The following is a 14,714-nucleotide window of genomic DNA, read 5'->3' as shown; positions in this document are numbered from 1 at the left end:
TTATATTCTTAAAACTGAAATTTCCATTCAGGGTTACGAACGGGACACTTTTCATTCTTTACCACTTCAAATTAATTTCCCAGGTGTACTTTTCAAGCGTGAAGCACACAAATCAAATTGAAAACAGTATATATAAAGAACGGAGAAAAAATGTAAAAATTTGAAAAGTGTACTATTCAAATAAAAACAGACAATTATTCTGAGATTATTTAGAATATAATATGAAAATAGGCAGAAACCCAACTTCTGCAAAGAATAATTAATTAAATATTAATGTACAACCAACTAAACGATTAATTTAAAAGTGGAAACGTATTTTTGCCGCAGAGTGTACATACTTCCAAGAAATTATATTTAAAAATATATCACAAAAAGACTGTTTTCAGGAAAAGGATTAGCTCAGCGGAGATCCTTGGTTTCGAATCCAGCTGCTGGCCCTTAGATTTTCCCTTCGTAGGTTTTTAAAGCTTACTGTCCGGTGAAACTAAGGCTTACTGTCTACAACGAGAGAACACTGTTCTGAGGCCGACAGTGCTTTGTGAGAAAGCTGCAGACGCCAATGACCTCAAATGTTATGCCTTAAATTACAAAAATTAAAAAAAAAATGGAGTGAATCTTAACAATAGCAATCACTCTCAATATTTCATTTGTGAAAGTCAATATCTTAAAGTCTCACTTGAAAATATTTTTAAAATGATTAAACAAAAAAGGCACTTTGCTTTTACAACTTTTTTTTTATACAATTACCTTCTTAGCAATCTTAAAATAGTTTAATAAAGATAAATTAACAATTTAGAGCTAAATGTCACCATGTTCTGGGAGCTTTTTGTAAGCAAAAATGAATTTATAACAATTCTTCCTTAATTATTAATTAGTTATACATATTTATTTTAGAATAACAGTACTACTACGTTGAGTTGAAGTGGCTTTTTCCAGAAATATTGTATTTTAAACACAGGCCAAACCAATAGGGTCTCCAATTGTACATGTTTTTATTCTAAGGGGACCATAGTCACAGGATAATAAATTCATTTTCTTTCTTTCTTACTAGAATATTTTTTAAAAAAAAGAATATATTAAAGTATTAAACATGGATTCCCGGTTAAAGCTAGAGATTGAACGCAGTCATTCAATATTTACTGATAAATGAATTCCACATAAAACTTCTATTTATAACTGTAATAATAATGATATATTTCAAATCTGTCAGTTAAACAGATGACAGCCTATATAAATTATTAGAGACCTAGTAGTTTTTTATGAAAAATATTTTAGATACATTAAATATACAATAATACCAAAAAGCTGTTCAAATCAAAAGAAAAGAGCTATTTAAAATAATAATAATTTTTTTATTCCTAACACATTTTAATAGCCTATCTTGGTTTTTCTATCATTCACAGTTCATCAGTATTTGACTTAAACTTAAAACGTTTCTGGCACACACTATCTTCAATTCTTTGTTTAAACAAAATGCACCAATGAAAAACTGAAACTTGTCAGAAATAAAGAAACACAAAACTTGTACTGATTAACTCAGCACTGAGAATTCAATGTTCATGTTAAGAATCACTCAACGGATAATTTTGGTTTAACAAATTTCTTGCACTGCGTTATTAGATAGCTCTCTTGCAATGTGTATACAAAAAATATCATTATAAATTATTTTTCCAACACTTTATGCAAAATTTATTAAGTTTTGTCTACAATTACTTAAATTGCCAGTAATTGATCAGCAATTTGGTTACATTAATTTGATGAAAAACTTTTGCTTTTGCAATCTTTAGCAAATTAATATTAATAATAAATAATAAATTGCAAAGTAATAATAAATTCTACAATGAACTTTAATATACGATACATATAAACATCTAAAATATAATGTGATAGAACCTATTTATTCAAAGTTACAGAATCCAACTTTTGCTTTCAGTAATAGATAATTGTGAAATAAACGTGGGAGTCACATTTTAAGCAATTCTACCAGACATTCCACCAGTTTAATAGCCATCTCTTTAATTAATCTATTCTCTATATTATACTGATTAGACAATTACATTAAATGAAATAGCATAATTAATATTAAGTACACTAAATAATTTTAACATTCATTAAACATATTTTTAAAACACCCAGCTCTTATATCTATTTTGTTTTGTGCAAACATTTTACCATAAATCTATGGCATACATTATCCAAATTAATACCATCACAAACTCAGATGCCTATGAGATCTCACTCTTCATCAGTTGCAATAAATTAGATTAGACTTAGATTCATCAAAATTACAGGCGTTAAGTGAACAATCCTAAAAAAATCAAAGAACGTACTACATATTACTTGTGTTTTATTTATATAGGAAAGGACTAAAAAAGAGATAAAATTCCACATCTAAACATTCTAGAATTACAAGAATAAAATTATCTAAGTCTCAATGTAAATTTATTGCTCTTATTACATAATCAAATTTAAAAAGCAAGAATTTCTTAAATTGTTTTAAGGACCTTTTCAAATATACATTCTTTTCTTTTTGGATACTCCACATTAAATTCACCTATTCTTCATAAATATATTTTTCAGATCCTTAGGTAGAAAAATTGCAACACATGGGTAACCAGATAAGGAATAAACTATCCTTTAAGTTAGAAAAGTAGTGGACTAATGTCCTGAGGAATATTGACATTTGTAGAAGTTATGGATGTGTTAGATAACAAAAAGACTTCCCTTACCTAAACTGCAATAAAAACCAAAAACTAAGTAATTTCCTTTAATAAAATGTTAACTTATGAGGATCAAATGTAAAACTGAAGGTGTTACCGAATAAAACACTAGAAAACACATGCCACTTACTAATCCATGTAAAGGCTTAATATTTAAAATTTCGCTCATGTAGTTCCATCATACACTTCCTCGCATTAAAATACCTTTGTATCATACATCAATCAATAAGGAATTGTAAACTAAGATAAGGAATCAACTAAAAACTATGGTTAATACCATCAGTAACAAATCATAAAATAACTATTTACCTCAAGTATCCTGGGGATCAAGCTTTTAGAAACACACAAATTAACTGCAAGAGATTAAATCATTTAGAAAACTCGAGAAAAAATCGCGAGGAAATAATAACACAACTTAATCACAAATATAACATAAACAAAACAGATCAAACATGGACGAGGCACGGACAAAGATGGTTGCCATTCGATTTTGAACTGAAGTGAATGCCAATGCTATCTGTTGAGTAACTCGTGAACTAAAGTAAACAAACCTTTATTACCTCTTGACTGGCTTTCCAACTACCGGCTATTTTATTAATCTTTCAATGAAAGTTTACATTTAAATATGTATTTAAATTAATCACAATAATTTTAAACATCTGTGAGTATTTACACCATATATTTAAAGACACAGTAACAATCAAAGGAAGTTTAATTAATATCAATAAAACATTTCCAATGCTCCTTAGGAGCGTCCTGGTGAAATCAAGAACTACCGTTGTGCGGACTGTTATAATTTTTAATGAGATAGGAAAACTAACCGTAATGAAGTCGATTAGCTTTACCAAGAGTTGAATTTTTTGATATTCAAAGACGTATGTACATTAAATATATTGTAGATGATTTAAGAAAGTTCAGTAACATAAAATTTTCCAACGACAATTTCGCCTCTATGTATTTATAGGAAACCAAGAAATTCGTTACAAAATAATAAAGTATTTCCACCTTTAGCCAAAAATGTAGAGCACGGTTAATAACAGACAATTTGGTGCTAAAAAGTCTGCATAGTCTTAAAACTAGTCCTTGAACTTGGAGAGGAAAAAATCTTTCAGATAATTTGGTAAATTTTAAAGAGAAATTAGTTACAAAAAGTTGTTCATGAATCCATTTTAGTTTCAAAAAGTTGTTCATGAATCCATTTAACTAGTGTATTTTAAATATTTAATGGTTAAACAGGCCAACAACAATGTGTAATGTAAGTGTTCAATCTTTATACTTCATTTTTACTATATTTTGTTCAAATAATATTCTGATTTTTAAAATATTTAAGGTTTATATCAGAATATATTAGTTAGAATCTTATTTAATAAATTTTAATGTCGTGGAGCTAAAAAACGTTCGGAAAGTACATTACATTCCATCTAGTGGCAAATGCTTAAACTACAAGTCTTTAGTTGTTTCAAAAATTGCCACTAGGTAGCATAGATGTATACTTCTAATAAGGCGCTACAGTAGCTATGGAGTTAGTTAAGGCTGAGAAATAACTGAAAAATAAATCATGCTGAAAAAAGTTAACATTTTTTAAGTTTAATTTTTTAGGTGAATATTTTTATGGCTTTAATAATTAATTTATTTTAATTAAATTTTAATTATAATAATAATTATTATTATTTTAATAACTTAATAATAATCTGGTGTGAAGACGATTTTCTCTTTCCAAAATTCTTGAAGTGCAAACTTATACTTCAACTTATCTCAGAAAAACCTGCAACAATTTTCAAATAGATTATTTGAATAAAAGTTTTTGTTTTTTTAATGTACAAATTTAGTGAAAATCTTAAGAAAAATTCCGTAAGTAATCAAATGATGAAATTTCAAAAATTCTTAGTCAAACTACAAAACTCCTGATCCCAAAAGTTTTGTGAATACTTGAAAATAGATTTTGCTTTTAATCATTCTACTGCAAATAATTTATTTATCTCTTTATTAATCATTGAGGAAAACCGCGAAATCAATATAAATGCTCAAAAAGATTGTATAAGTATAATGCACGGGGATGAAACAGTTCTGCTGGATTCATCTTGGCATAAAGCCAAACACCCCTAAATAGTGTATATCTAACTATGCTTTTCTAACTAACTGATAGTAAACGCAAAGAAAACATTCATTGTGCCTTTTTCAATGCTTCACAATAATGTCGTTTCGCAATATCACTAAAATCTCTTGTGATTCTTGCAACTCTGTACGAATCGATGGTGGAAAGTGTACTGCTTTATTTGTCAGATGTATGGGGATGATATTGAGCGAAGTGTCTATTTTGTTTTAAGTCACTGCTAAGTTTGCCAGCACAAGCGCCTGATACCTATGTTGTTCGATTGTGCTATTTTGATGGAACTACACAACAACCTACTGGATTTTTCAATTTATTCTCTAAATTGAAACAATTTTTACGGCTGATAAGTTTTGGTAATTTTTTTGACTAATCCCAATCTTTATTTATTTCTTTTCTACAAACAGGATACATTAATTGCTTTTAAAAATATCCTAATTAGTCAGGATTTACATTTTTTAATTAGTTCCTCATATAATTTACATTTTAGAGCTTGCTGGGATTAAAATAACTTTATTTGTCGTAAGCTGCAATTTAGAAATAATACAGTAATGTGGGCATCCAAAATTAATCAAAAAATCTTTAGTAGAATAGTCATTGGGAAAGACAGATTTGATTTTTGTTACGCTTGAGAAAATTAGGAATATGCTCCTGAGAAGAAGACGCTTCATTTTGTCATTTTTTACCAAGGCTTTTCCGAAAAGAGGGGCAGAAGAAGTATTGTAATTGTGAGGAAAAATTAACCTGTTTAAAGCTATGGAAAGCGTAGAATAGTTTGTCCTTAAGAAATAATTTAAATAATTTTAAAAAAGTAGTTATTACTTAATGCTGGAGTATCGAATAAGCAACAAAATGTGGCACAGTTTAAATGCCGATTGAACCGCTAATTCTGTTTTTAATATTAAACCCTGTGTACCTATTTGTGTAACGACTTGACCTGCAGAACCAGTATATCAATAAAATCCCGAATTAGAGCCACTAATTATTACAAAGTAGCAAATAGTATTAAAATTTTGCGGTTGGAACTTGTTTTTGTGAGGCCAGCCTAAAATGGGTGCCTTTAGGCAGATTGAGAGTGCTGTAATGACTCCCATAGCCATAATCAACTCTTTGAATACACAGTGGTACATATACTTATCTTCTAGTTGAACTGTTGCATTTGTTTTCCAAAATTACTAAGTTGGTAATTGGAGGTTGTTTGACCAGTTTAGTATAGTTTTTATAATTATTATTTTTTTTAATGAAGAATTAAGGAAAACTCAGTTTGATACATGTTTGACAAAAAAAGAAGAAATAATTTTTTTGAAGCAAGAACCTAAGACGCGTCCTATGTTGAGAATTAAAAGCGAGTTGACATAGTTGAATATGAGTGAGAACGTTAACTGTATACCATCTTTTGGAAGGAGCATAAACTAAATAATTGTCTGAGGTAACAACCTTATTACAGAAGTTCCATACATCCCAGTTTCAACTGTAACTAGTATTTTGTTCTTGGAGCTCAAGGGCATCACGACCTTGCGATAAGAAGGTAGTGAAAGAGGGCTGGGTAAAGCCTAAGCTTTAATTAAAAGTCTCTTTTAACTCAGAACTCGGTACTGGTACATTTGTATTTGTGTACTTCTTCTAGTCGGTCAGTGGATGAGGGATGGAAATGACGACTGAAGCAGAAATGTGGAGCCCACATGGTTTGTGACAAAGATATAAATGGGAACAAACCCTAACCAGCAATCTTTCTAATTATTCCATTGAGTTGAATAATTACAAAGGTGGTTCAATGTCCAGCTGGTGCTAGTATTGCTCTAATTATACTCTATTTATAAAGATAAAAAATACACTAATCACATTTCTTACCTTGTAATTACTTTTTCATATACTAAATTTTGGGGAACTTTATTTATAGAAACGATCTTAATTAAGATTTGAAAGTTCTGTGTTTACATTATTTTATTTCAACCTTACACAATTTTAACTAGTATAAAAGACACAAGTTAATTTCGTTTTAAATATACAACATTTTAGGCCTTATTTTAAGAAGTTTTGTATAAAAATGTACGCTGCCAGAATTGTTTTAGGCAAGGAGAGTTTATTTGAGAAAAAATGCATCACTTTTTCACTTCAAAACTATACTTTTATTTAGGTTGTATCACCTTAACTTTGTTTTTTAAATATGTTTACAAAATAAACAAAATGTTAGGCAATATGATTACTTTTTGTTATAATATATAATTAATAATTACATGATTACTTAAATTTAAAAAAATTAATACAATCTCTTCAATTGTTCATTAATAAGACTGTGCCACTTCTGCAAATCCCACTTTATAAGGCACTCAAAAACAATCAATGAAATCACTATTTCAATAATTCGATACAACAATAATTATTTTTCAAGTTAATGAGTAGTCAAGTTTAAAAGCTTGTAATCATTTTTAAGTATAAATTGAACAGAAGTTTTACATAAAATTAAATTAAAGTCGTATTATATCAATAACTTTTAATTGTAATATTCTTTGATATAAACAGCAGTCGCAAAATCTCCTTATATTTAAAATCGACAAATTGATATAAGAATTTTAATGCTCCGGTGGTGTTTTAATGAAAAACTTTCTAATTCCAATATTCTCTTAGTAATAATAAAATCTCTATTACAAATAAAATTGAAATTGTTGAATTTTTAACGACCTTTATTGCATTATATTAGCTCTAAACTAAATAATTTGTTTAAACTTGAGTTACATTACGACTTTACAAATATGTAAGAAGTGATTCTATTGAGTCTGCAGATAATCGTTCAGTTATACAGGAGTTTTTTTTATAATTATCTAATCTATTAAATTATAATTTAACAAATATATGAAGCATAACTTTAGCATAATTTGTTACCTTACTTTTTTAAGAAGCAACGAAAGCGCTGGTTTCTGGAATTCTTTCTTACGGGAAGCTATTCATTTCTATGTATGATGGTTCATAACTGCACCACGCTTTGGGTTGATACCTTTTGTTTTTTGCAATTTGAGTGCTTATTCCTACGATTAGTTCTTTATAAACCATTAATTTTCATATGCATGCTTAAAATAGAAATTGTAAAAGTTTTTGGTTGATTTTATCTTAGTATTTCTTTTCTTTAATTCGATAGGATTAGTCTCATTTTCATTCCGAGTTTTGCATAAGAACAAGAATGTTAGAAAAATATTTCTAAATTTGTTTCATACTTTTTAAAAAGTGCAATATCAACACCTCTCTTACGCTAGTTAAACAAACAAACGCCACATTATTTTAAAAGAATTTTTCAATATTCATAAATAGGTGCAAAATTAAATGAAAAAAAACTGTTAGTAATTTTTTAGGTTTTTGTAAAATAAGGCTAAAGACGGATGCTTTTGTTTAGTATTCCATCTAATTAAGCTCTACTTAATCGGTATTCTCATTAATAAACATGAATTTTGGTTAATTAAATGCATGTGATAGCCTGGGATTAACCTCATATTTTGTATATATGTATATTTAATGGCTTTAACTTTCAGTTAGGTTAATTAGAGCTTTTGTTCCTTCAGATTTTAGATCAATTTTTGAGAATTTAGTGTGTTAATGTAATTTTTTATTGTACTTATTGATCTGTTTTTATTTGCTCTGATAAATACTAATTTGTTCTGTTTTAAGGTACGGATATCACCTGGACTGCAGCCAGGCAACAAATGCTTTGTCAGCTTCCTCAATTGATTTTTTCTACACCTTGACACAGAACTTAACTTTGAATATTAATTATATTATATATGATGATGGATTAAGAAGCTTCACTGTTTTCTCTTAGTCACTTCAGAGTAGCAAAGGGTAAGTAGATTTATAACAATTATTGGTTGAATTCATTTTCGTGTTTGTGTTAAATAAATTAATGACGTGGAATGAGTATCTCTGGGAGCAATTTCTTCACTCTGATTTAAACTGGATTCAAACATAACTTTGTTACATTTTAAAATATTATAATATTTTTCTTTGAGTTTAATCTAGCCAAACTTGTGATTATAAACAATGGAAAGATAGGTTGAGACATGTTTGTTTATGTTCGCTGCTAGCAATTAATTATCCGTGATTGTGTTAGTTACCACTCTACTGGGAAAGTCTACGCAGAGAGTTTTCTACTCAGGAACACTCTCAGTTTAGATTTTCTTCAAATGAATTCAATTAAAGTTGGGACTCTCAGGAAAAATAAAAAAGAAATATCAGTAATTTTGATTAAATTTGAAAGGCCGAACAGATGTTGTTGCATGTTCGGTTGTTTCCAAAAGAAACTGTCTTTTCTCTTTTCTTTCTAACAATCCCATAAAGGTCGAAGATGTATTTTTACTCTAAATTTTCCACTTTGTTTAAGAAATTGGAAAGCTTGAAATTGTGTTTTTACAATGTGTGGGCGAAGTCTTTTATTTCTTATATTTTTTTTTGTCTAGTTGGCACATTAACACAATTTCGGGTTATTTTCGAGAACTAGAACGAGCCAAATATTACTGTGATTTCTAAAACCTTGAATTACCAAAATATTAGTAATATTTAACTAGCCCTCTCTTTATCAAACGTTCATTTATTTCCAATCAATAATTATTAATTTTCTTCCATTTCTTTTATCTCCTTGAAGTAATGGAGTGTTTCTCTTCCATTACTTTGTTCTCCACGGTTTCTATGGAATAAGAGTACTGGCAGTGCACTGGAAAAAGCTCCGGGCGCTAATAACCTCAGCTGTTGATGCGCAAAAAAAAAAAAAAAAAAAAAAAAAAAAAAAAAAAAAAAAGAGTACTTTGAGCAATGCACACAGAACCCAGAAACAACACAATGGTAGTTAAATGTGATATATTTAACTGTTCAGTGCTTATGTGAATAGTGATTAGAGATTGTGTAATTTATAAGAGGACTTAATGTAGATTATATGAAGTCTCTCTGCTATGTAAATCCTATACTTTTATTCTATTCCTTCTGAATAATTCATGCATGCTTCGTAGCGTATCTGGATTCATTATAGCTAAAATACTTTGAGTACTACTAGGAGATACATGTATCGACAGTTCCAAATCGCATTATTGTATATAATTGCCTTTCTTCCTCCAACTGAGGGTGATTATTTTTTTACGAAAAAATAATATTTTATGAAATTTTTAAAATGTAACAAAATTAAATTTTATTAAAATTAAATCGAAATGAAGGGAATTTAGTACGTTAGTGAAATTCTTAAAATTCAGAAGAGCAAGACATCTCTCTCGAGTTAAAGATAATATTGCTTTTATGGAACCGTTATTATAGCTTTTTTATGGCAAGTAATGATTTTAAATAAGAAATCTTAAAGTGTTAAAAAAAAAAATCAGAAAGATGAAGTTACTTTTTTACTTTCCTTATCCATTCCTTGTATAGTTTGCAAGTTGCTTCGTAATTTGCGGAAATTGCTTGGCTGATTATATCTTGGCTAAAAATACATCAAAAAATCCTTTATTTATTTTATATCTTTGATTCAGGGTTTATTTACTGAATGTTATAATAGAACATTTCTGGAGTTTATTATTTAGACAACAATATTACAATGAGAAATGTATTCGAAATCTATCTTAGTTAAGAAACCAACATTTTAAACCAGCAAGTTCTTACAAAAGTGAAAATATTACGTCCTTGAAGAAGTAAACTTGATGACAGATGAAGAAGAAGATAGAATACTGATGTAAATTAAGATAAGGAATTATTGCTACAGAAAAGTCGAAAAATTCTTAAAGAAATATTTTCCAGGATTGTCTGGTTTCTGAGTGAAGATTGAACATGTAGCTTAAGGCTTAGACTTCCACTTAGACGATGTCTTTAAAGAGGAGCAACGTCTGGCCTCACAACGTATTTCGAGGCATTTTTTTTTGTTTATTTCCTCGTCGAGTGGCAGTGTTATAAAATTGAAGCAAATACAAAATTCTCAATCATAGTATCTAGTGACTAAGCTACAGTTGGAATGTTTTTCTAAAACGGGAGAGTTATCCTTTGTTTTGACCCAACATCAGATGAAGAGGAATGAAGCCGAGAAGTGTATTCTTGGTGGCTATTGTCTGCTTTCAGCTCACTGTCACACAAAGGCTTTGTAAAGATAGTGGACATATTAAAACTGGCTGTAATTGTGGTGAGTTTTAGTGAAAGTCAACTGTTTGGTTGGAATCAGTCAGTGAACTAACTGCTGTACGGACTAAAAGTATTTTAATTATTATCGTTTACTTCTTTGCGACATTACTTACGTATAAGCAAATTATTAGTTCAATATGTGAGTTTAAATTGAGCGCATGAACAAAAGAAAAATTAAATTAAAATAAAAAGAGTTACGAGTTATTGCTAAGTTTAAACTTAGATTTAATTTCAGTACTGTATTTCTAATTTCTAAAAAAAAATTGTTTAGAAGTGTGTTTTAACAGAATATCTCCAAAAGTTTCAGAAAATTCAAACTGTGTTTACTTCCATTCTAGTTTTAACTCTAAAATGAAACCATACTTTCCTGCTGTCGTTGGTGCTACAACGAGACAACTATGGTAACTACGAAGTCTGTAAATTAAGTAATGAGACTGATTTTTTTATTCAAAAAGAATTACAATTCTATATTGTCACCTTCAAAATAACTTCCTTCTGAAGCCACACAGCGCTGGAGACGTTTCTTCCACTCCTCATAGCAGTGCTCGAACTCCGACACTGGAAAAGCCTTCAGCTGGTCGGTTGCAGCCGTTTCAATGTTTTCGACTGTCCCAAAATGAGTTCCCTTGAGGTGATTTTACAACTTCGGGAAGAGCAAAAAGTCACAAGGACTCAAGTCAGGCGAATAACGAGGCTGAGGAGCCACAGGAATGTTTTTACTGGCCAAAAACTCGTTTATTGAAATTGCTGTGTGACAAGGAGCATTAACTGGCGCAACACCCACTTGTTCTTGATGTAAAAACATTACTGTGGCTCCTCAGCCTCCTTATTCGCCTGACTTGAGTCCTTGTGACTTTTTGCTCTTCCTGAAGTTGAAAAATCACCTCAGGGGAACATATTTTGGGACAGTCGAAAACATTCAAACGGCTGTAACCGACCAGCTGAAGGCTATTCCAGTATCGGAGTTCGAGCACTGCTATGAGGAGTGGAAGAAACTTCTCCAGCGCTGTGTGGCTTCAGAAGGAAGTTATTTTGAAGGTGACAATATAGAATTGTAATTCTTTTTGAATAAAAAAATTGTTTAAAAAATCAGTCTCATTACTTAATTTACAGACCTCGAATGTCTCACCACGATTTATGTGCAGTTTATGTCAGGCATGCGCCGTCTAATTATAAAGGACAGCCTATCGTTCAACAGAATACGATGATGGATGGAATCCATAAGTGATGTACAAATTTTTCTAGGAAAAAAAAATACAGAGCGTTAAGGTTTTCCGGTTTAAAGTGATCACCAGATACTCCCTGAAAGGGGTAGAAAAAAGGAAAAGTTTATTACTGAGGCAAGTTCAGAGAAAGAAGAATATTTTAATCCATTTGCCTGACTATCAGATCAGGTAACTGGAATGTTGGGCTGACGGCTATGGAAGGTTGTTTTCATGAAGTAGCACGCTCTCAAGGTACGAAGAAGTACCTGGTATATTGAAGACAAAAATAATAACAAGATGTTTTTATGTATTAGGGAAAAGAAGAAGGTACAAAGAACTTAGTTTCAAGATTTAGAAACCTCAAAAAAAAAAATAATTATAATAATATTAAAAAAATGAAACACGAGATTCAGAAAGTAGGAAAAAAGCAGTATGGAAATGTTTATAAGGATTTAATACTTATTTTCAAAGCAATTTTGGTTTCAAAGCATTTCTCTTATGATTCATGACAGAAGATGAGTTCAAATAAAATGAATTAAACAAGGAATGTATTTAAGGAAATAAAAAGGGAACAACCTGAAAATAACTTCATTTTTTCTACCCTTTTTTTTATATCAAAAAAATTCATTTGTATATCTACGCCATTCACAACTTTAATAAGCAGCTGCAGATAAAATGGCCGTTTCCTCATGGTACTAAGGTTATTTAGTATTCCTGAGTATAATAGAGGAATAAACATGATGCAAAGAATTACCCAGCCAGTAAATTTAGTGCCATTATTAACTAAATAATCTAATAAAAACGTTAATAGCTCTAAAGAGCTGGTTACATATTTGGAAAGCTAATTTAATATCTCTTAAATTGGGCTGCCAGCAGAGAGAACTGTGAGGTCGCTTTGTGGATCTAAGTAAAGCTTCGATATGGGAACCCCAGTTTTGGATGCTATTCATGTTGAAATTCCACAGGGCCATAGAAATTACGCTTTTTTTCTGAGAGAATATTTAATTTCTATGAAGCAGTACATTGTTTCTTTCTAATCATTTACTTCTAAATTAAGAGAAATTAAACGTAGTGTCCCCCAAGGAGCAATAATGTTAAGGCTACTTTGTTTTTACTATTTATTAAGGACTCTGGAATCTTTCTTCTTGTAAATACTGTTTTATACACCGACGTGCTACGGTGACAGGAAAAGGAATGGACTTATTGTTATTTAAATTATTTATTTATTTTTTTATATAGGCACATCGTCTGCTTTGGTCATTATCGCCATACTATTAGTATTATTATTTTATCATCTGTATTTAAGTGTATACAGCCATTACAGAAGAGTTCACAGAAATAAAAATTCTTTTCTTATATTTAATATACTCTACATAATATAAACAATTTAAACTTAAAATAAACAATGAAACTAAAAAGAAAACTCGTAATTGAGGCATTATAGAAAAAGGAAGATGAAAAATCTTTGACTATGAAATAAAACTAAAGGAAAGGGAAGGGTGGGGACGCCACCAACACTCAGAATACCTTCACTTATGCAATAACAAATATATTTGGTATATTTACAATTTTAAACTCATATTCAAAACGGATCATGATCCAAATACATAAAACTGAATTAATTAGACTTACAGGTTTTCTAACTTAATTACACTGTCAGGTTTTCTGACTTAATTAAACCGACAGGTTTTCTGACTTAATTAGACTTATTATAACACTCACAAATTGATTTATCATAAGACAACAAAAGTAAATCGTTCAACCGGGCGGCTAATGGGTTGTCCAGTTCTTGGCGAAAACAGTACCAGCCAGACCGACGCTAAAATCCTGGCAATGGCGGACACACAGACATAATCCGTTGGCATCCCTACTCTCTTGAGATGCCCAAGGGCAACTAAACTTCTGCCTTGCACTGGCCACCATCCCCACTACGTCCAAACAACCAATGCTGCCAACGGACAATTGTCGCTCAAAGAAAATTCTGGTCAAGGGGGGCCGCAACTCCTTGCGAGGATCCAACATCCTCCCCCGCAGTGGACTCGCCAGAGTTCCACTCACTGATTTCGGGGCAGGAAGAGCTTGCTGACTGGCCCCCTGGTCGCTCCTGACATAGTTCAGACTTCTGCCACTCTTGCCACTTCATTGCGATTAATAGACTTCCTTGGCATCAGGTAGAGATGCAATCTTGACATTGATGAAAGGCCAGCAGAGTCCGATGCCAGTGGTGCTGGAACGCTCTTCCAGTTGACTCGTAGGAGGGTTAAACGGTGCTGACTTGATACTGAAACCTTTCAAATTTAGACTGATTGACTAATTCCCTGGGGAAACTACTGACTGGCTGACTGACTGACTAAGAGGACTGATTCACTATTTGACTGAAAAAGTAGGCGTAGGGATTTGACTGACTTATTGACTGAAAATCCAGGGATAGGGAAGTTACTGACTGACTGACTGACTAAAGAAATGGCTATGGAGAATCTTGACTGACTTACTGACTTAGGAAATGACCTTGGAGAATTTCGAATAACTGACTGACTAATG

The 14,714-nt window shown here is 30.8% G+C and overlaps 1 protein-coding gene and 1 long non-coding RNA gene across 18 annotated transcripts in view; one reads left to right on the top strand and one right to left on the bottom strand.

Annotated features, from left to right (window-relative positions):
* Lar (tyrosine-protein phosphatase Lar) overlaps positions 1–14,714 on the bottom strand; it is an 855,139-nt gene that overhangs the window by 564,483 nt on the left and 275,942 nt on the right. For 10 of the 13 annotated variants that reach the window (XM_074118646.1, XM_074118638.1, XM_074118655.1 and 7 more), the window contains exon 1: positions 3,030–3,181. The exons of 1 other annotated variant lie outside the window; for it this stretch is intronic. The gene's annotated coding sequence lies outside the window, so the exon portion shown is untranslated. Of the gene's footprint in view, positions 1–3,029; positions 3,182–14,714 lie in introns of those variants that run through there. 2 more of the 13 variants (XM_074118730.1, XM_074118721.1) reach the window with 1 other exon arrangement.
* The window catches only part of LOC141449468 (uncharacterized), a 308,854-nt gene that overhangs the window by 162,363 nt on the left and 131,777 nt on the right, over positions 1–14,714 (top strand). For 3 of the 5 annotated variants that reach the window (XR_012455537.1, XR_012455528.1, XR_012455530.1), the window contains exon 3: positions 8,491–8,661. This is a non-coding gene — a long non-coding RNA (uncharacterized lncRNA). Of the gene's footprint in view, positions 1–3,283; positions 3,596–8,299; positions 8,421–8,490; positions 8,662–14,714 lie in introns of those variants that run through there. The other 2 variants (XR_012455533.1, XR_012455532.1) reach the window with 2 other exon arrangements.

Source organism: Rhodnius prolixus, unplaced genomic scaffold (assembly GCF_049639745.1).
Source record: "Rhodnius prolixus isolate KJV_2025 unplaced genomic scaffold, Rpr scaffold_1, whole genome shotgun sequence".
NCBI lineage: Eukaryota > Metazoa > Arthropoda > Insecta > Hemiptera > Reduviidae > Rhodnius > Rhodnius prolixus.
The sequence above is the reverse complement of the archived record's forward strand: the minus strand, read 5'-3'. Positions and strand labels throughout refer to the sequence as shown.